The following is a 21980-nucleotide window of genomic DNA, read 5'->3' as shown; positions in this document are numbered from 1 at the left end:
TGCTATGGAGACAGCAAGGCTGGAGGGGGCCCTCTGCAGACAGACTGTGCCACGGGCCACACTCCAACTGTGTAGCTTCGAGCAAGTAACTTCACGGCTCTCAATTCATTCTCATCTAAAGATCAAGGGGAAGGATAGTACTTTCATTGTGAGATTGATGTGAAGGTTAAAATTAAGAGTTAACCTATAAAACATCCCTTAGCAGTGTCACTGTGACATAGTGTCAATAGCCAGACTGTTTGTGGGCCATTTATCTCCCACTCACCCCCTCTACAGCCATCAATCATACCAAATTAGAGAATGTATTTTGAAAACTTCATACCGAGTGCCAGAGCAGGGAGCATGATGGTCACCAGGTTAAAGGCTCAGGACTCGGGCTTTTTTTAAATTTTTTTTATTTTTTTTTTTTTAATTTAAGTTCTAGGGTACATGTGCATAACGTGCAGGTTTGTTACATATGTATACTTGTACCATGTTGGTGTGCTGCACCCATCAACTCGTCAGTACCCATCAACTCGTCATTTACATCAGGTATAACTCCCAATGCAATCCCTCCCCCCTCCTCCCTCCCCGTGATAGGCCCCGGTGTGTGATGTTCCCCTTCCCGAGTCCAAGTGATCTCATTGTTCAGTTCCCACCTATGAGTGAGAACATGCGGTGTTTGGTTTTCTGTTCTTGTGATAGTTTGCTGAGAATGATGGTTTCCAGCTGCATCCATGTCCCTACAAAGGACACAAACTCATCCTTTTTTATGGCTGCGTAGTATTCCATGGTGTATATGTGCTACATTTTTTTTTTTTTTTTTTGAGACGGAGTCTCGCTCTGTGGCCCAGGCTGGAGTGCAGTGGCTGGATCTCAGCTCACTGCAAGCTCCGCCTCCCGGGTTCACACCGTTCTCCTGCCTCAGCCTCCCAAGTAGCTGGGACTACAGGCGCCCGCCATGTCACCTGGCTAGTGCCACATTTTCTTAATCCATTCTGTCAGTGATGGACATTTGGGTTGATTCCAAGTCTTTGCTATTGTGAATAGTGCTGCAATAAACACATGTGTACATGTGTCTTTATAGCAGCATGATTTATAATCCTTTGGGTATATACCCAGTAATGGGATGGCTGGGTCATATGTTACTTCTAGTTCTAGATCCTTGAGGAATCACCATACTGTTTTCCATAATGGTTGAACTAGTTTACAGTCCCACCAACAGTGTAAAAGTGTTCCTATTTCTCCACATCCTCTCCAGCACCTGTTGTTTCCTGACTTTTTAATGATTGCCATTTTAACTGGTGTGAGATGGTATCTCATTGTGGTTTTGATTTGCATTTCTCTGATGGCCAGTGATGATGAGCATTTTTTCATATGTCTGTTGGCTGTATGAATGTCCTCTTTTGAGAAATGTCTATTCATATCCTTTGCCCACTTTTTGATGGGGTTGTTTGTTTTTTTCTTGTAAATTTGTTTGAGTTCTTTGTAGGTTCTGGATATTAGCCCTTTGTCTGATGAGTAGATTGCAGAAATTTTCTCCCATTCTGTAGGTTGCCTGTTCACTCTGATGGTAGTTTCTTTTGCTGTGCAGAAGCTCTTTAGTTTAATGAGATCCCATTTGTCAATTTTGGCTTCTGTTGCAGTTGCTTTTGGTGTTTTAGACATGAAGTCCTTGCCCATGCCTATGTCCTGAATGGTATTACCTAGGTTTTCCTGTGGGGTTTTTATGGTATTAGGTCTAACATTTAAGTCTCTAATCCATCTTGAATTAATTTTCGTATAAGGAGTAAGGAAAGGATCCAGTTTCAGCTTTCTACTTATGGCTAGCCAATTTTCCCAGCACCATTTATTAAATAGGGAATCCTTTCCCCATTTCTTGTTTCTCTCAGGTTTGTCAAAGATCAGATGGCTGTAGATGTGTGGTATTATTTCTGAGGACTGTGTTCTGTTCCATTGGTCTATATCTCTGTTTTGGTACCAGTACCATGCTGTTTTGGTTACTGTAGCCTTGTACCATAGTTTGAAGTCAGGTAGCGTGATGCCTCCAGCTTTGTTCTTTTGACTTAGAATTATCTTGGAGATGTTTTTTTTCTTTTTTCTTTTAACAGGGTCTCACTCCAGTTGATAAGGCTGGAGTGCAGTGGCACCATCTCAGCTTACTGTAGTTTTGCCCTCCTGGGCTCAGGCAAATCTCCCACCTCAGCCTCCTGTGTAGCAGGAACTACAGGCACATACCACCACACCTGGCTAACTTTCTGTAGTTTTAGTAGAGACAGGATTTCGCCATGTTGCCCAGGCTCGTCTTGAATTTCTGGACTCAGGAGTTCAAGTCCACCTGCCTCAGCCTGCCAAAGTGCTGGAATTACAGGTGTGAGCCACTGTGTCTGGCTTTATGCAATTTTAAATTGAGCCTTGACAGAAAGAGTACTCCATAGGGCAATGGCTCTTAACTGCGGGTGAGTGTTGCAGCCGAACATCTGGCAATGTGTGGAGGCATTTTTGGTTGTCACAGCTGAGTGGGTTCTACTGGCATCTAATAGATAGATTGTAGAGAAGCTGCTGAACATCCTGCAAAGCATGGAACAGTCCCCGACAACAAGGAATTGTCCAGCACAAAATGTCAATAGTGCTCAGATTGAGAAACCTGATCTAGACACTGCTAGATCTTGGTAGAATGAACATAAACTTTTTTGGAGTCAGGTAAACCTACATTTAAATTCCCATCATGCCACTTACTAGCTTGTGGCCTTAGACAAATCATTTAACATCTCCAAGATGACACCTTCCCAGAGTATGTTGCTCAGGATTAGAAGGAGTAAAACATCAGCACCTAGAAAAATGACCAGCACTTGGCCAATGTCCCAGACATTTGTGATTGCCTACCCAATAGCCATTCTTGACTGCCTTCCTGCTCCGGACACTGACATGAAAGATGTGATGTTGGTGCAGCAGCAGCAATTTTGGCTCCAAGAGGGAGAAGGCAAAAAAAGACTGAGAGGCTGACGCAGAGCCCAGAAGCCATGGAATCAACCCCTGGATCCAACTCCTCTTGAGTTCTGTTACATAAGAAATAATGTGTCATTAGTGAAGCTGCTTTTAAGATTTTTTAACAGCGCCCTTTTTAATTTTTTGTTATTTATTTATTTTTCTTTTTTTTTTTTTTGAGACGGAGTCTCACTTTGTCACCCAGGCTGGAGTGCAGTGGTGAGATCTCGGCTCACTGCAAGCTCCGCCTCCTGGGTTCACGCCATTCTCCTGCCTCAGCCTCCGAGTAGCTGGGACTACAGGCACGTACCACCACGCCTGGCTAATTTTTTATATTTTTAGTAGACACGGGGTTTCACCATGTTAGCCAGGATGGTCTCGATCTCCTGACCTCGTGATCCGCCCGCCTTGGCCTCCCAAAGTGCTGGGATTACAGGCGTGAGCCACCGTGCCTGGATTTATTTATTTTTCAATAGCTTTTGGGGTATAAGTGGTTTTTGGTTACATGAATGAATTATATAGTGATGAATTCTGAGATTTTAGTGCACTCATCACAAAAGCAGTATACATTGTACCTAACGTGTAGGTTTTTTCCATCCTTGCCCCCCCACCCTTGCACTTCTAAGTCTCTGAAGTCCATTATACCACTCTGTATGCCTTTGCGTACTCATAGTTCAACCTCCCCATTTTAGTGGGAACATGCAGTTTTTGGTTTTCTACTCCTGTGTTACTTCACTTAGAATAATGGCCTCCAGCTCCATCGAAGTCCCTGCAAAAGACATGATTTCATTCCTTTTAATGTCTGAGTCGTATTCCGTGGTGTATATATACCATGTTTTTCTTTAGCCACTCAGTCAATGGGCAATTGGGTTCGTTCCACATCTTGGCAATTGTGAATTATGACGCTATAAACACACATGTGCAAGTATCTTCTTCATACAATAACTTTGTTAAGCTGCTTTTAGTTGATAGTTATTGACACCTTCACTCATTCGAATCACTACCATACAAACTCAATAAACATTTGTAGATCAATAAATGGTTTTATATGTCTGGCCTATAGTAGGTGTTTTAAGCAGTGGTTGAGATATCCTGGCCAGGCAAGAAATAACTTTTTTTTTTTTTTTTTTTTTTTTTGAGACAGAGTTTCGCTCTTGTTGCCCATTCTGGAGTACAATGGCGCAGTCTTGGCTCACTGCAATCTCTGCCTCCTGGGTTCCAGTGATTCTCCTGCCTTAGCCTCCCAAGTAGCTGGGATTACAGGTGCCCGCCACCACACCCGGCTAATTTTTGTATTTTTAGGAGAAACGGGGTTTCACCGTGTTGGTCAGGCTGGTCTCGAACTCCTGACCTCAGGTGATCCGCCTGCCTTGGCCTCCTAAAGTGCTGGGATTACAGGCGTGAACCACCATTGCCAGGTCAAGAAAGAACTTTTGGTTGCCCACTGCCAGTTGCCCTTGGATGTTAGACACATTTCAGAATCCCTATGATCCAATAAGCGGGCAGAGAAAACAGTTTTAAGGAGACAGGGAACAGCAAGGAGAGGAGAGGTTGTCGGTCTGTGGTTTTCTATAAATGGATTCTTCTTCCTCACCCACATCTTACAAGCCACAGTCACCATTCTGTGTCTAAGAAGCAGTCTGTCATTTGGGGAGGAGGGATTACAACCCTCTCTTTCCTTGTAACAGCTGTGATAATGCAGCCCAACTGCCCGCTTAGGTGGCAATCTGTCATTGGAGGTCATGGAAGCCCTGCATGGAGCCACTTGTGAAGAAGTTGTCCGACAAGGAGACCTGGAAGAAAATGTGTGATAGCAAAGTGTCGGGTAGAGATGTGACGGCTGGCTTTGTTTCCCCCAGAGAGCTATTGTCATGGAAAGCTCTGCTCTGCCCTGAAACTAGATAACTTCATCAAGTCAGAACTGCTGGGGGAAGTGCTTTTGGCTTGAAGCAAGCTGAGAAAAGCTGGCAAAGAGGTGGGGGTGGTAAGGCGAGTGACCATGGGGATTTGACGGGGAGTTTCCTTTATAACAAACCTTGTTAAAGTGAGAGGCAGGGAGTACCATGGAATAAGGGTTGCCTAGGGGCCTGGCAATCATTTATCTCTGTTATTCTTACAACCTCCATTTGTCCAGTGCAATAGTTCATAGGTGCCAGACATTGAGATCAACACTTTACAGAAACCCTCTTATTGGTTTGCTGGAGTTTTGTAACAAGGTGGCTCCAACAACAGAAATTTATTCTCTCCCAGCTCTGGAGGCCAGAAGTTGAAAATCAAGGTGGCAGCAGGGGTGGTTCCTTCTGAAGGCAATGGGGGAGACTCCACTCTGTTCCAGGCCTCTCTGCTTGGCTTGTAGATTGCTGTCTTCTCCCTGCATCTCTTCACTTCCCTCTGTGAGTGTCTCTGTATCCAAACTTCCTCTTCTTATAAAAGCACCAGTCTTACTGATTAAAGCCCACCCGAATGGTGTCAACTTAACTTCATTACTTCTGTGAAAACAAGATCTCCAATAAGGTCACATTTCCAGGGGTTAGAACTTCAGCAGATGCATCTTGAGATGATACAATTCAACCCACAACACCCTCTTATTCAATACTTACAACACTGGTGAGAGGAGAGGCCTATAAGAATCATTTAATCCTAGCACTTTGGGAGGCCGAGGCGGGCGGATCACGAGGTCAGGCAATCTGTCATTCGAGGAGATCAATGTAACAATATAGATCAACATAACAATATAGATTTGTTATCTCACAACCCTGGAGGGTCAGGCATCCAAAATGAGACTCACTGGGCTAAAATCAAGCTGTTAGCAGGGTTGGGCTCTGTCTGAAGGCTCCAGCGAGGCTCTGTGTCATCACCTTTTCCGGCTTCTAGACGCTGCCTGAATTCCTTGACTCTCCTTCCATCTCCAAGGCCAGCAATGCAGGTGGAGTGCTTCTCACTCAGACCCGGACCCTCTTGCCTCCCCTCTCCGTTGTCAAGATCTCTTGATCACAGTGGGCCCTCCTGGATAGTCCAGGATTCTCTTCCCATCTCAGGATCTTTATCTTAACCACATCTACAAAGTCTCTTTGCCGTGTAAGGTAACACATTCACGGGTTCTGGGATCAGAAGTGATCATCTTTGGGGACATTATTCTGTCTACCACACAGATAAACGTTTTTCTTCGTGCCGCTCCCTAGGATGAGGTAGGAGAGCCGTCGTGGGGTCTCCTATTCATCTCAGACCTCTAAAGCACCTTAGGGAGGAAGATCTCACTGCAGCAGGCTGAGAACCCAGTGCAGCAAAAATCTGTTTATTACAGAATAACACTGTCTTCAGTAGAGAACAAAAGGGACATTATTGAAAAACCCCTTAACTAACCTGTACCTTTTGGAGTTACACATCATGAGGCTTTTTACACAATGCCTCATAAAATTACCTATGAATTAATTTGAGATCTATCTGGGAGAAGGCTGTAAATTGCCCTGAAGCAAGCGGTTATCTCTTTCGGTTGAAACTTGTCTTTCTAGTTTGCCCCAGTCCCCACCACTCCATATTGTCTCAGCCCTGGTTATGCATTTACATCAGCTGCTTGGCTCTCGAGCATTTGTGTTCATGACTCCTCACTTAAAATTATTCTGCAAGGATGCTGATGTGGAGTTGTGTTTAACCTTGAGATGTGACTTAGCTGTGTGATCCCAGCAAATCAGGAATCATCTCTGAGTCTCGGTTTCCTCGCTGGTGAGATGTGAACGCTGCTGTGGTGGGCAGTAAGGGGGAGGGAGGCAGGATTATGACAACTATGAGCGTTTACTCATTTACTATGAGTCAGACGAGTAAGACTGAATCTCCATGCTATTGTTTGCTACCTGCATTAATTCATTTTTATTTTCATATTTATATATTTATTTTTTATGTATTTTTAATTTCAGTAGGTTTTGGGGGGAATAGGCGTTGTCTGGTTACATAAATTTACATGAATAAGTTCTTTTATTTGAGATGGAATCTTACTCTTGTCGCTCAGGCTAGAGTACAATGGCATGATCTTGGCTCACTGCAACCTCCATCTCCTGGGTTCAAGTGATTTTCTTGCCTCAGCCTCCCCAGTAGCTGGGACTACAGGTGCCCACCAGCATGCCCAGCTAATCTTTGTACTTTTATTAAAGATGGAGTTTCACCACGTTGGCCAGGCTGGTCTCGAACTCCTGACCTCAGGTGATCTGCAAGCCTTGGCCTCCCATAGTGCTGGGATTACAGGCGTGAACTACCACACCCATCAAATGAGTTCTTTAGTGGTGATTTCTGAGATTATGGTGCACCCATCGCCCAAGCAGTGTACACTGTATCCAATGTGTAGTCTTTTATCCCTCACCACCCCTGACCCTTTACCCTGAGTTCTCGAAGTCCAATCTATCATTCTTATGCCTTGTTGTCCTTATAGCTTAGCTCCCACATATGAGTGAGAACACACGAAGTTTGGTTTTCCATTCCTGAGTTTCTTCACTTAGAATCATAGTCTCCACTTCCATCCAGGTTGCTGCAAATGCCGTTATTTCGTTTCTTTTTATGACTGAGTAGTACTCCTTGGTGTGTGTGTGTGTATATATATATATAATACATTTTCTTTATTTACTTGTTGATTGATGGGCACTTGGACTGGTTGTGTATTTTTGCCATTGCAAATTGTGCTACTATAAACAATGGAAATCAGTAAAGAGAATGTCTTTAAAAGGCACTGCGCAGGGTGTTAGAGAAACATCAGTGAACAAAAGGGATAAAATCCCTTCCCTCATGGGACTCACACTTCAGTGGGGTGTGTAGTGCCTGATGACATAATTGTAGCACCCATTGTATGCAGATGGGGAAGGAGGCTGGCATGATGTCAGGCCAGTGTCGCAGCCCCTCTGAGTCTGTTTCCTTTCCCTTCAATGACTTTGATAGACCTTTCTCTTAAATGACTTTTTTTTTTTTTGAGACAGAGTCTTGCTCTGTTGCCCAGGCTGCCAGGCTGGAGTTCAGTGGCAGGATCTCAGCTCACTGCAAGTTTCACCTCCTGGGTTCATGCCATTCTGCTGCCTCAGCCTCCTGAGTAGTTGGGACTACAGGTGCCCGCCACCACACCCGGCTCATTTTGTTTTGTATTTTTAGTGGAGACGGGGTTTCACTATGTTAGCCAGGATGGTCTCGATCTGGTTATGCTGGTGGGCGCCTGTAGTCCCAGCTAGTGGGAGGCTGAGGCAAGAAAATCACTTGAACCCAGGAGATGGAGGTTGCAGTGAGCCAAGATCATGCCATTGTACTCTAGCCTGAGCGACAAGAGTAAGATTCCATCTCAAAAAATAAAAGAACTTATTCATGTAAATTTATGTAACCAGACAACGCCTATTCCCCCCAAAACCTACTGAAATTAAAAATACATAAAAAATAAATATATAAATATGTAAATAAAAATGAATTAATGCAGGTAGCAAACAATAGCATGGAGATTCAGTCTTACTCGTCTGACTCATAGTAAATGAGTAAACGCTCATAGTTGTCATAATCCTGCCTCCCTCCCCCTTACTGCCCACCACAGCAGCGTTCACATCTCACCAGCGAGGAAACCGAGACTCAGAGATGATTCCTGATTTGCTGGGATCACACAGCTAAGTCACATCTCAAGGTTAAACACAACTCCATCATCAGCATCCTTGCAGAATAATTTTAAGTGAGGAGTCATGAACACAAATGCTCTTGAGAGCCAAGCAGCTGATGTAAATGCATAACCAGGGCTGAGACAATATGGAGTGGTGGGGACTGGGGCAAACTAGAAAGACAAGTTTCAACCGAAAGAGATAACCGCTTGCTTCAGGGCAATTTACAGCCTTCTCCCAGATAGATCTCAAATTAATTCATAGGTAATTTTATGAGGCATTGTGTAAAAAGCCTCATGATGTGTAACTCCAAAAGGTACAGGTTAGTTAAGGGGTTTTTCAATAATGTCCCTTTTGTTCTCTACTGAAGACAGTGTTATTCTGTAATAAACAGGTTTTTGCTGCACTGGGTTCTCAGCCTGCTGCAGTGAGATCTTCCTCCCTAAGGTGCTTTAGAGGTCTGAGATGAATAGGAGACCCCACGATGGCTCTCCTACCTCATCCTAGGGAGCGGCACGAAGAAAAACGTTTATCTGTGTGGTAGACAGAATAATGTCCCCAAAGATGATCACTTCTGATCCCCAGAACCCGTGAATGTGTTACCTTACACGGCAAAGAGACTTTGTAGATGTGGTTAAGATAAAGATCCTGAGATGGGAAGAGAATCCTGGACTATCCAGGAGGGCCCACTGTGATCAAGAGATCTTGACAACGGAGAGGGGAGGCAAGAGGGTCCGGGTCTGAGTGAGAAGCACTCCACCTGCATTGCTGGCCTTGGAGATGGAAGGAGAGTCAAGGAATTCAGGCAGCGTCTAGAAGCCAGAAAAGGTGATGACACAGAGGCTCGCTGGAGCCTTCAGACAGAGCCCAACCCTGCTAACAGCTTGATTTTAGCCCAGTGAGTCTCATTTTGGATGCCTGACCCTCCAGGGTTGTGAGACAACAAATCTATATTGTTTTAAGCCACTAGGATTGTGCTGACTTGTTACACCAGCAACAGGAAAGTGATACCGTCTGCAGCTGACATCCAGGGACATATCTGAGTCACTCTTTCTCCCTCTGCAATACCCAGCTATCAGTGATGATGTCCCAGGACCACATTTCTTGTCTCTAAATTCCCCAATTCAGTCCCCCACCCCCACCGCAGCCCCCAGATCCGCTCTTCCCACAGTCTTCCTCATCTGTTATTTCTCCTCCACCCAGTTATTCAGGCCAAAAGCCTTGCAGTCATTCACAACTCTTCCTTCTCTCTCTTTGGTAGCTCAGGTCCCACGTATCAGCAAGTCAATATCCAGAATCCAACCACATCTCTCCAACCCCCACCTCCACACCTGGTCCAGGCCATCATCACCTCTCACCTGGACACATCGTGGTAGCTCCTCACCCATCCTTCCCTTCCATGTGTATCTCTTATTTTACACATAAAAGACAGACTGTTAGATTATGTTCTGCTGCTGCCCAACCTTGCCAAGGACCTCACATCACACACCTCACCACAAGCACCCAGATCCTACTGGACGTGGCCCCTGTCCTCTCCTCCCACCTCACATGCCAACACCACCCCATTCTTCACCATGCTTTGTGGTCAAGGTTCCTCACTGCCTGCAAATGCACTAAGAGCAGGCTGACCTCAGGGCCTTGGCATCTGTTGCCTAAACATGCTTTTTTTTTTTTTTTTTTTTTTTTTTTAAAGAGATAGGGTATTGCTCTGTCACCCAGGCTGGAGTGCAGTGGTGCATGCACAGCTCATTGCAGCCATGACCTCCTGGCCCCCAGCGATCCTCAGCCTCCCAAAAGCACTGAACCTGCAGGTATGCACCACTGCGCCGACTCTTATTCACTCCCTCTAATCAGACCTCTTGCTATAAGTCACCTGCCCTAACCTCTGTATCTAAATCAGGTCTCTCCCACCCCATCCTCACCTCTAGTCTGCTTCCCTCTTCCTGTTTTACCTTCTATCCTGGCCCTTCTCTCTCCCTAACTTTGTAGCATATATTTCACATGTTTATCACATCTCCCCTTCCATTCTCTGCCAGAACGTAGTTATTACTACAAAGTAATAAGCTTGCAAACTTTCTCATAATAAAGTACAAGATGCTGAGACTCCAGAACAACCACGACTGAACCTCTTCCCCTGTTGTAACTTACATAAATTATGTCAGAGAACACAGTGTCTGAGCCTTCCTGCACCAGCCTCTCCTGGGGACTGTTTTGGTCCACCCTGTTTGCTCACGGATTAGATCAGCATTGTCACATGGAAGGTGGCCCTGCGCCCTCCTGGCTCCTTCTGCAGGATTGTCCAAGGGTTTTTGGCAACCACAACTCATCCCCAGCTATGCTGGAATATGAACACGAGGTTGCCAGATCTCTGGGTTCTTTTTTTTTTTTTTTTTTCAAAGAAGTTGTAGTCTGGATTTTTATGTGGAAGCTTCTATTTTTTAACACTGAGCCTACACTCTGCATAGCAACAGTCTGCTAGAGCTGCGAGCTGCTGCCCACTATGAAAAGGGCATGAACTCTTTATGTCACAACAAACCTCACCCAGAATATTTCAGTTATTTGCCTTACCTGTCTTGTCTGTGACAGCATTTGGCTCCTCAGCCCCTGACTTAAGGATTTTTCATGGATGTTAAGCTAAACACTAACTAGCAGTGTAAAGTGGAATTGCCAGAAAGCTAAAAATAAAAAATTTTTAAAGACTCATGTTACCTCAGGTTGCATCAGTAGAGGTGCCTTGTTCAAGGGAAAGGAGGTGATATGCCAAGCCTGGTTCCCACTGGTGAGATCACACACCTGCAGTCAAGGCCACCATTTCAAAAGAGAGAAAGACTATGGGAAATTGTTGGTAGGAGAGCAAACAGAAAGGTTGAGCAACTGTTTCCTTTTAGCTTAAAGGGAAAAAGACAGAGAGAGAAAGAGAGAGACTGTTCAGAATTTGAGCACTCTTTTCAAATGTCCAGAAGACAGTTAGGCAGAAGAGAGACAAGACATACTTTGTGAGGCCACTGGGGAGCACAATTAGATCCAGTAGGAGGGAGCTACAAGGAGGTAAAGTTTATCTTGGCATTTAAAAAGTGAATTTTCAGCTGGATGTGGTGGCTCACACCTGTAATCCCAACACTTTGGGAGGCCGAGGCAGGCAGATCACCTGAGGTCAAGAGTTCAAGACCAGCCTGGCCAACATGGTGAAACTCTCTCTCTACTAAAAATACAAAAATTAGCCGGGTGCAGTGGCGGACATCTGTGATCCCAGCTACTTGGGAGGCTGAGGCAGGGAGAACTGCTTGAATCCAAGAGGCAGAGGTTGCAGTGAGCCGAGATAGCGCCACTGCACTCCAGCCTGGGAGATAAGAGTTTTGAAACTCCGTTTCAAAAACAAACAAATAAATAAAAATACAAAACTACAAAGTGAATTTTCTCATTGCCAGAGCTGAACTGGAATGGAATGAGGAGTGACTTCCCTGTCACTGGCAGTATTCAAGTTGAGACAGGACACCACTTAATGGGCATATAGTAGAGGTGATTCCAGCATTGGACATAAGGTTGGGAGGAAGAGCAGGAAGGAAAGGAGAAAGAAAGGAATGGAGGGAGGATGACAGATGGATGGATTTATTGAGCACCTACTGTGGGCCTGGAGTTGTCTGTATCTAGATAATCATTCATTGCCCTTTCAACATTTACACTCTGGATCAGAGAATTGTCCTTCTAATTGCAATTATTTTACAATCTCAGGTGAAGGTGTGCTCCACATATCCCATCCAACACAGATGCTAATTAGACACAAATTCCAAAGGTGTTGCAGATGGAAGGTTTCTTTCTGAAAGGGCAATGGGAACCCACGCAGGAGGCAGATCCCAAAGGTCGCCCCTTCCTAGTTCCCCATTCCCACCTCTACCTCCCACAGCAGCAGCAGAAATTATTGCTTACTGGAAAATGGGGCTGGCGGAGACACTGCTGGGACGCGTGCTCCTCCGCTCTTCTCAATCCTGAGCTACGTTAATGGGGGAGAAATTGTCTTGTTTTGTAAGACGTGCTTGACAGCTGTTCATTGCCTGTCAGTGAGGACAAGTAATGAGAATTACTTAGCAGTTGAGTCTTAACTAAGAGAGCCTGCAGCATAACAAGAGGTCCCCAAGATTCATGGGGAAAAAATTGCATCTTGCTGAGCCTACGTGCATCTTACCCCACTCCCACTGGAGTCTTTGGCCTCAGATTAAGAATTAGAAAAAGGAGGACCACTGCAACTGGTCTCCCTGTCACTGATCTGCAGCCCGACAAGCCATTCTCCAAACAGCTGCCAATGGGATCCTTAAGAAATGAATATCAGACATCACTCCCTGCTCAAATCCTTCCAATGCTTTCCCATGACACTGAGGATTAAATCCAAACTCATTAACCCATATAAAAAGACCATGAGGGCTGAGTACAGTGGCTCACGCCTGTAATCCCAACACCTTGGGAGGCCAAGGCAGGTGGATCATCTGAGATCTGGAGTTCGAGACCAGCCTGGCCAATGTGGTGAAACCCCATCTCTACTAAAAATACAAAAATTAGCCAGATGTGGTGGCACATGCCTGTAATCCCAGCTACTCGGGAGGCTGAGGCAGGAGAATCACTTGAACCCCAGAGGCAGAGGTTGCAGTGAGCCGAGATCACACCACTGTACTCCAGCCTGGGTTACAGAGCAAGACTTCATCTCAAAATAAATAAATAGACCATAATGGCCACATCCTAAGCCTCTCTCCACCAGCTTACATGACATCTGTCTTAGTTGGGATTCTCCAAAAGCAGGCCCTAAGACAAGCATCTGGGAACAAGTAGTTTACTTGGAAGGTGATTCCAGGAAGCAAAGTGAGGGAGTGGGAGAGCGCAGGAGAGGAAAGCATAGGGCACGTGATACGGTTTGGCTGTGTCCCCACCCAAATCTCATCTTGAATTGTAGCTCCCACAATTCCCACATGTCACCAAAGGGACTCCGTGGGAAGTAACTGAATAGTGGGGGCAGGTCTTTCCCATACTGTTCTCTTGATAGTGAATAAGTCTCACGAGCTCTGACACTTTTATAAAGAGGAGTTCCCCTGCACAAGCTCTGTCTCTTGCCTGCTACCATGTAAGATGTGACTTTGCTCCTCCTTGCCTTCTGCCATAATTGTGAGGCCTCCCCAGCCATGTGGAACTGTGAGTCAATTAAACCTGTTTCCTTTATGGTTACCCAGTCTCGGGTATGTCTTTATCAGCAGTGTGAAAATGCAGGAATACAGCACGTTTATGAGCAGGTTCTGCTGTGGACAGTTGGGGCTCAGTCCTGCTGGAAACTGCAAGGGACTGTGTGGATCATGCATCAGAGTTGTCCCATCCAGGGCCACGGAAGCTGGGATATTTCCCACCATAGTCATTCTCTAACGCGGCTGTAATGAATTCCCTCCAGTGCCTTAAAACAATAGACATTCACTCTCAGTTCTGAAGGTCAGAAGTCCAAGATCAAGGTGTCGGCAGGGTCACGCTGCCTCCAAAGGCTCTAGGAAACATCTTTCCTTGCCTTTTCCTGGCTTCTGGTGGCTGCTGGCAATCTTTGGTGTTCTTTGGGTTCCAGCACTCCAGCTCTGCCTTGGTTGCTGCATGGCCTTCTTCGTGTGTGTCTCTGTGTCTTCATATGGCCTCCTTGTAGTGACAACAGTCATTAGGTTTAGAGCCTTCCCTAATATGGTATGACCTCGTCTTAACTAATTGCACCTACAAAGACTATTTCCAAATAAGATTGCACCCTGAGGTTCCTAGTGCCTCAGCGTTCTCCCATCCAGGGACAAGGAAGCTGGCTATTTCCCACCATAGTCATTCCCTAGGGCTGCTGTAATGTAGTCCCACCAAACGGACGGCTTAAAACAACAGCTATTCGCTCACAGCTCTGAAGGCCAGAAGTCCTAGATCAAGGTGTCGGCAGGGCCATGCTGCCTCTAAAGACTCTAGGAAAAAATCTTTCCTTGTTTCTGAGTTAGCATGGGGGATGCTATGCAACCCAGTTCAGCACCAGTTTCCTTCACCCTTTATTCAAGCAATGTTGTGTAGCGCAAAAGCCCACAGCCCAGTGACTGTCTACCTCATCCACTCACTCCAGCTGTACTGGCCTTTGACTCAGTGATGTCCGGCTTGCTCTCCTTCGCCCCTCACACAAGCTGGTACCTCTGTGTGCAACACTCCCTCCCAATGTCTACGCATCTAATTTCTACTATTTTTCAGATCTACACAGCTACAAGTAACAGAACTCTAACCCAAAGTAGCTTAGTGCCTCCAAAGCAGGAAACTCATTGGTTCATGTAACTAAAAGTCTTCAAGTAAGGCTGGGTTGGGGTTTAAAGTATGCCATCGCTGCTCTGTCTTGATCTGTGTGGTCCAGGCCTGGACTCATGTGGTTATGAGTGAAACCATTTGGAAACACAGCATCCTACCTACAGGATTCTGGTTTCTCTCAGGCCCTTGCCTACCCCTGAATCATCACTGTGGCCAGAGGATTACAGTATTGTGATTGGCCAGGTCTGGGTCACATGCCTACCTCTCAGACTAATGGGCAGACCTCATCCAATCCACATGGAATGGATTTATCCAAAAGAAACAGCGTTGTGTTATCAAAGAAATAAATAATAGTGGTGTCAACTAAAATGTCTCCACTCATATGGCATTTCTTCAGAGAGCCCTTCCCTGACCTCTCTTCCCACCCCAAATTAGCCCTATGACAGTCTCCTTCATGGATCTAATTATTTTCCCTCATAAAACTCATAATTTGTTTATTACGTGTGAAAAGTTGTCCCTTGGTATCCATCGGGGACTGGCTCCAGGATGCCCTACAAATACCAAAATCCTTACAAGCTTAAATTCCTTATATATTAATAAAATGGCATAGTATTTGCATATAATCTATGCGCATCCTCCTGTAGACTTTAAATCACCTCTATATTTCTTATAATAACTAATACAATGTACATGCTATGTAAATAGTTGTTATACTGCACTGTTTAGGGAATAATGGCAAGAAACAGTCTGTACATGTTCAGTGCTGACACTTCTTTTTCTGAGTATTTTCAATTCATTGTTGGTCGAATCCATAGCTAACTGTATTATTTTTTTCTTTTTTTTTTTTTTTTTTTTCCTCGAGACAGAGTCTCGCTCTGTCACCCAGGCTGGAGTGCAGTGGCGCCATCTCGGCTCACTGCAAGCTCCGCCACCTCCCAGGTTTACGCCATTCTCCTGCCTCAGCCTCCCAAGTAGCTGGGACTACAGGCGCCCGCCACCACACCCGGCTAATTTTTTATATTTTTAGTAGAGACAGGGTTTCACCGTGTTAGCTAGGATGGTCTGTATCTCCTGACCTCGTGATCCACTCGCCTTGGCCTCCCAAAGTGCTGGGATTACAGGCGTGAGCCACCACGCCCGGCTTGTATTATTTCTGTAATATCTGCCTTACCCACTAGACTCTGAGCTCCTTGAAAGCAGAGATGATGCCTGGTTTGTTCACATCTGGACTTCCCAGCCCTTGCTCACCCTTGCTTGCTTTGTCCACAGCAGGTACTCAATAAATACCATAGAATGACTTACAGAATTCAGTGATTATTCATTTCAATGAGTTGTGGTGCTGGGAGAAGCACCCAGGCATCCTGAGTCCCAGCACAGCACTTGGCACTGTGGTTCTCCTGACCCCGACTGTGGTCCTCATGACTGGAGTGATACTGGAGCCCAGCCTGGAATTGATAGTCAAAGCCCAACTTTGGATGATCTGTCGGCCATGATGTTTTCCCTCACAACACTTACCTGTCTCATCTTATTCCCCAGCCTAAGTCAGTCTGGCTTAGTGCAAAGGTCACAGCTCTTAGCAGCCAGAAGACGCAGGTTCAAATGGCACTTCTGTCACTTCATACTTCCATGGGCACAGGCAAGGCTCTGAAGCTCTCTGAGACTTCATTTCCACACTGCTTTTGAAAGGATATTTTCTTTGGCTTTACCTTTCATGACTATGCTATATTTTATAAATTATAATAAAACCACCTATAAACCATCCTGGAACATGGCGGGGCATAAATAAAATGTATCTGCAAAACAGAGATAATATTTACCACTCAGGACTGCAGGGAAGATTACAGATGAGGTAGGCAGTGCTCCTGGTAGTGAGTAGCTGCTGTTGTCATCATTATCATTTTGGGTGAGGCTGAATCTCAACACATACCTTGTAGGACATCAAGCAGGAAACCAATTTCTTTGAAAATAAATGTCACAGATATGAAAGGCCTACAAAAATAAATAAATAATCTCTGATCAGGACAAAATCGAGGGATATGGTCAGGCCGTGGGTGAGGCCCCATGGTAACCCAGTCTGACCCCTCAGAATGGTGGGGGAAATGGAGCTGAAGGTGAAACTTCATGGACACATCATTCTAGTTCTTCATGACCTAGCCAGAGAGATGACTGAACTAGAGGTGAGTAAGGTGAAACAGGAGGGCTAGACATTGCCAGCAACTGCACAAAAAGGTTAAGAATGAAAAAGCTTTGCTGTGAGCCACTATGAGCACAAAATATGATGGGGAAGAGGCCCACAATGCAGAGAATAAAATAAAATGAAACAGATACTTGCATTAGAGAGTTTGAAACAACAAAACAGATCAAAGCCGTGGAGTGGTCCAGACTCTTCAGTAATTGAAGTGGGTGGATTCAAAATTTATCATTGACAAAATATAATTAAAAACATGAGACCTATCCCCCAAAAAAGTGAGGAAGAGAGGAATGGGCTGTGAAGAAAAGGTACATTTCTTAAAATATCAATTGTGGCCAGGTGATGGTGCCTCACGCCTGTTCTCCCAGCCCTTTGGGAGGCTGAGGTGGGAAGATGGCTTGAGTTCTGGAGTTCAAGACCAGCCTGGGCAATATGGCAAGACTCCATCTCTACCAAAAGTACCAAAAAAAAAAAAAAAAAGTAGCAGGGCATGGTGGTCCTGCATATGTGGTCCCAGCTACTGGGGAGGCTCGGGTGGGAGGCTTGGAGGCTTGAACCTAGGGGGTGGGGGTGGAGGTTGTAGTGAGCTGAGATGGAGCCACTGCACTCCCCCTGGGTGACACAGTGAGACCCTGTCTCAAAAAAAAAAAAAAAAAAAAAAAAAAAATTTATATATATATATATTGCAGCCAGGCCCAGTGGCTCATGCCTGTAATCCCAACACTTCAGGAGGCCGAGGCGGGTGGATCACCTGAGGTCAAAAGTTCGAGACCAGCCTGGCCAACATGGCAAAAACCTGTCTCTACTAAAAATACAAAAATTAGCCAGGCACAGTGGTGGGTGCCTGTAATCCCAGCTACTCAGGAGGCTGAGGCAGGAGAATACCTTGAACCTAGGGGGTAGAGATTGCAGTGAGCCAAGATTGCACCACTGCACTCCAGCCTGGGTGCAGAGCAAGGCTCCATCTCAAAAAATAAAAAATAAAATAAAAGATTAATTACAAGAGTAATCAACCAAGGAAAAGATGAGTTCTCCATAACCACAAAGAAATGATGGGCATGAGAGATCTCTTAATATCAGAAACAGAACAATAAAGATTCAAAGAAAAGTTTATGTAGCAGCAAAGGAGTGAAAGATAAAATGTCACAGTGTTCAAAGCTACTTGTAAAACAATGTGACTGGAAATGAAGTCTGGGAGGTAAAAGAGAACTTTGATGGGACGAGAAACCTGCCAAAACTTTAAAATCTGTATGTGGGCAGGCATGAGGATTAGAATCTGTTGGAGCCAGAAGCCAGATCTAGTTCTCCCCCACACCAATTCTCCCACCCATTGGACATTTTCCAAGTAAGAAATGGTAGAGGAAGGTGGGGGCTTGGCTGAAAAGCAGAAGTAGATCTTGCAGTCTTGCAGTTCTTAAATCACAAATATCTGCTGGAGGGAGAGGCCCGGTCTCACCTTCAAGACATTAAAGCCACATGCAGGCCAAAACAAACGAAAACAGTAAACCAGCCCCAGTCAGTCCAACTTCTGACCAGACTGAAGAAAGTAACCCTTACGCTAGCTGCCTGAAAGAGAAATTTGAGCCATTTCTGAGGGAAAAAAATATTATCAACTTCAGTTTCTAGTTCTTATATGCAAATTCTGGCATATGATAAAAATAGCAGAATATGTTAAAAAGTAGGAGATTGTGAAATAAAAAAAAAATCAACAGAAAAACATGTGACTAAATACAGACCAAGAGATGACACAGCTGATTAGTGGACATGGATTTTGAAATAACTATCATAAAGTAAGTGAAAGAATCTGAAAGAAAATATTAATATGGGCGAAAATATGGAAAAAAATCCAAAAGAATAATGTGACCTCTAAAACTAGAATGAAATGGAAATTCTAGACCCAAAAAATACAATACCTGAAGTGGAAAATTAATTGAAAGGGCTTAACAGTAGACAGGACATAGTGAAAGAAAGAACTAGTGAATTTGAAGAGCGGTCAATAGAAATTATCCAAACTGAAGCAAAGAGAGAAAAGGAATTTTTATAGTAGAATGTTAGAGAGCCCTGGGTCAGGATCAAATGATCCAGCACAATTTGGAGTCTCAGAAGAGGAGCAGGGAAATGGGATAGAAAAAAATATTGGAAGAGTAAAATATTTTTAGTTGGTAGGAAACAAACTCAAAGATCCAAGAAGCTTAACCAACCCAAAGGAGGAAAAGTACAGTTAAAATCACATCTAAGTGTATCATCCTGCTGAAAACCAAAGAGAATGAGAAAAATCCTAAAAGCAGGGGCGGGGTAGACACCATACATTCAGGAAAATGGAGGCTACCCCTCAAGCAGTCCGCAAAATACTGTTTAGCACATTATATGAAGAGACTAACCAAGGCTAGATAAAGAATCATCCAAAAAGATTAGAGGGAACACTACTTGGTGATCACATAGGACCAGGAGGAATATCCATCACCCAGTAAGATAAAATTCGTAATGTCTGGCACACAAATTATATGCTCCCTATAAAAAATAGACTTTAAATATAAATGTACAAGAATGGAAAAAGATATACCATGCTAATACTCATCAAAAAAGAGCTGGAGTTACCATATTAATATCATATAATGTAGATCTCAGAGCAAGGCATATTACCAAGAAGGAAGAAGTTTATGTCATAAAGAGGTCAATTCATCAAGAGGACATAACAATACTAAAGTTTCATCACATAAAACAAAACTCAAGGCTGGGCACAGTGGCTCACATCTGTAATCCCTGCAATTTGGGAGGCCAAGGGAGGTGGATTGCTTGGGGTCCAGAGTTTGGGACCAGCCTGGCCAACATGGTGAAACCCCATCTCTACTAAAAATACGAAAATTAGCTGGGCATGGTGGCAGGTACCTGTAATCCCAACTACTCGGGTGGCTGAGGCAGGAGAATCACTTGAACGCAGGAGGCGGAAGTTGCAGTGAGCTGAGATTGTGTCACTGTACTCCAGTCTGGGTGACAGAGTGAGACTGCATCTCAAAAAAAAAACAAAAGCTCAAAATATATATAAAATAAAAACTGATAGAACATAGAACAGCCAGGAGAAATAGAAAATCCACAATTACAGTCAGAGATTATTTCAATAATTAATATAACAAGTAGACAAATTACCAGGCATGTAGAACACTTGAATAGTGCCATCAATCAACTTGACTTGACTGACATTTACAGAAAAACTGGTTAGCCGGATGCAAGAAAAATAAACTTTGATTCATACCTCACACCATATACAAAAAGCAACTTAAAATGAACCAAAGACCTAAGTGTAAAACCTTAAACTATACAATTTCCTGGAGAAAACACAAGATAAAATATTTGTAGCCTTGAGTTGGGCAAAGATTTTTTAGATATGATACTAAAAGCATCAGCCATAAAAGAAAAAACGAATTATACTTTGTCAAATTTTAAGATGTTGCCTTTTCAAAAGACACTGTTAAAAGACATTAAAACAGCCCGTCTCCTCTCCTTCCTCCCTCCCTCTAAAAAAAACTAAAAACAAAAGCCATAGACTGGGAGAAAATATTTGCAAAATAGGTATCTAATCAAGGACTTGTGCCCAGATTACGTAAGAAACTCTCAAATCCCAAAACTAAGAAAAAAACAACACGCTTTTTTAAATAAGCAAAACATTTGTATTAGTCCATTCTCAAACTGCTATGAAGAACTGCCTGAGACTGGGTAATGTATAAAGAAAAGAGGTTAAATTTACTCACAGTTCTGCATGGTTTGGGAGGCCTCAGGAAAGTTACAATCATAGTGGAAGGCACCTCTTCACAGGGCGGCAGGAAGGGTAACTGCTGAGTGAAGTGGGAGGAGCCACTTTTAAACCATCAGATCTCGTGAGACTCACTCACTATCGAGAGAACAGCATGGAGAAAACTGCCTCCATGATGCAATTACCTCCACCTGGTCTCTCCCTTGACAAGTAAGGATTATGGGGATTACAATTCAAGATGAGGTTTGGGTGGGAACACAAAGCCTAACCATATCAACATTTAAACAGACACCAATAAAGAAGATACCATAGATGCACATAAGCACATGAAAAGATGCTCAATATCATTACTCATTAGGGAAATGCAGATTAAAACCATGAGATACCACTATACTTCTAGTAGAATAGCTAACGTTAAAAAGCCTGACAATACCAAGGATTTGCAAGAAATGTAGAGAAACTGGGCCAGGCACAGTGGCTCATGCCTGTAATCCCAGCGCTTTGGGAGGCCAAGGTGGGCGGATCATGAGGTCAGGAGATGGAGAATATCCTGGCTAACACGGTTAAACCCTGTCTCTACTAAAAATACAAAAAAAAAAAAAAAAAAAATTAGCCAGGCATGGTGGCAGGCGCCTGTAGTTCCAGCTACTCGGGAGGCTGAGGCAGGAGAATGGCATGAACCTGGGAGGCAGAGCTTGCAGTGAGCCGAGATCACGCCACTGCACTCCAGCCTGGGCGACAGAGCAAGACCCCATCTCAAAAAAAAAAAAAAAAAAAAAAGAAATGTAGAGAAACTGAGACTTTCATACACCACTGTTAGGAGTTTAAAATGATACAACTTTGAAAAACAGTTTGTCAGTTTCTCTAAAAATCAATCACCAATGAGTCAGCCATTGCACACCTTGGTATTTAACCAAAACACATGAAGCACATCAATACAAAGCTTCCACACAAATATTAGTAGCAGTTTTATTTGTAATAACTCAAAATCATAAACAATGTAGATGTCACCAGCAGGTAAATGGATAAACAAATGCTGGTACATCCATACAATGGAATACTACTCAGCAATAAAAAGGAATCAATACATACTGCAGTATGGGTGAATCTCAAAATAATTATACTGAGTGAAAGAAGACAGAAAAAAATGGAATACTTACCCTCTGAT

At 44.0% G+C, this 21980-nt stretch overlaps 1 long non-coding RNA gene across 4 annotated transcripts; it reads right to left on the bottom strand.

The window, feature by feature from the left end:
- Window positions 1–1754: 1754 nt before the first annotated feature.
- On the bottom strand, window positions 1755–21590 carry LOC123570524 (uncharacterized). 4 transcript variants are annotated; one of them, XR_010583708.1, is made up of 4 exons: window positions 20811–20907; window positions 19951–20066; window positions 16688–16859; window positions 11746–12634 (listed from the first exon to the last, which is right to left on the bottom strand). It is a non-coding gene; the product is annotated as an uncharacterized lncRNA (long non-coding RNA). The 4 variants fall into 4 exon arrangements; XR_010583710.1 differs by having other exon boundaries at window positions 19951–20072; window positions 20811–20901; XR_012429218.1 differs by lacking the exon at window positions 11746–12634 and adding an exon at window positions 1755–5456 and having other exon boundaries at window positions 19951–21590.
- Between the last annotated feature and the right edge of the window lie 390 nt (window positions 21591–21980).

Source organism: Macaca fascicularis, chromosome 20 (assembly GCF_037993035.2).
Source record: "Macaca fascicularis isolate 582-1 chromosome 20, T2T-MFA8v1.1".
In the NCBI taxonomy this organism is placed as follows: Eukaryota; Metazoa; Chordata; class Mammalia; order Primates; family Cercopithecidae; genus Macaca; species Macaca fascicularis.
This window is presented reverse-complemented; position numbering and strand designations above follow the sequence as displayed.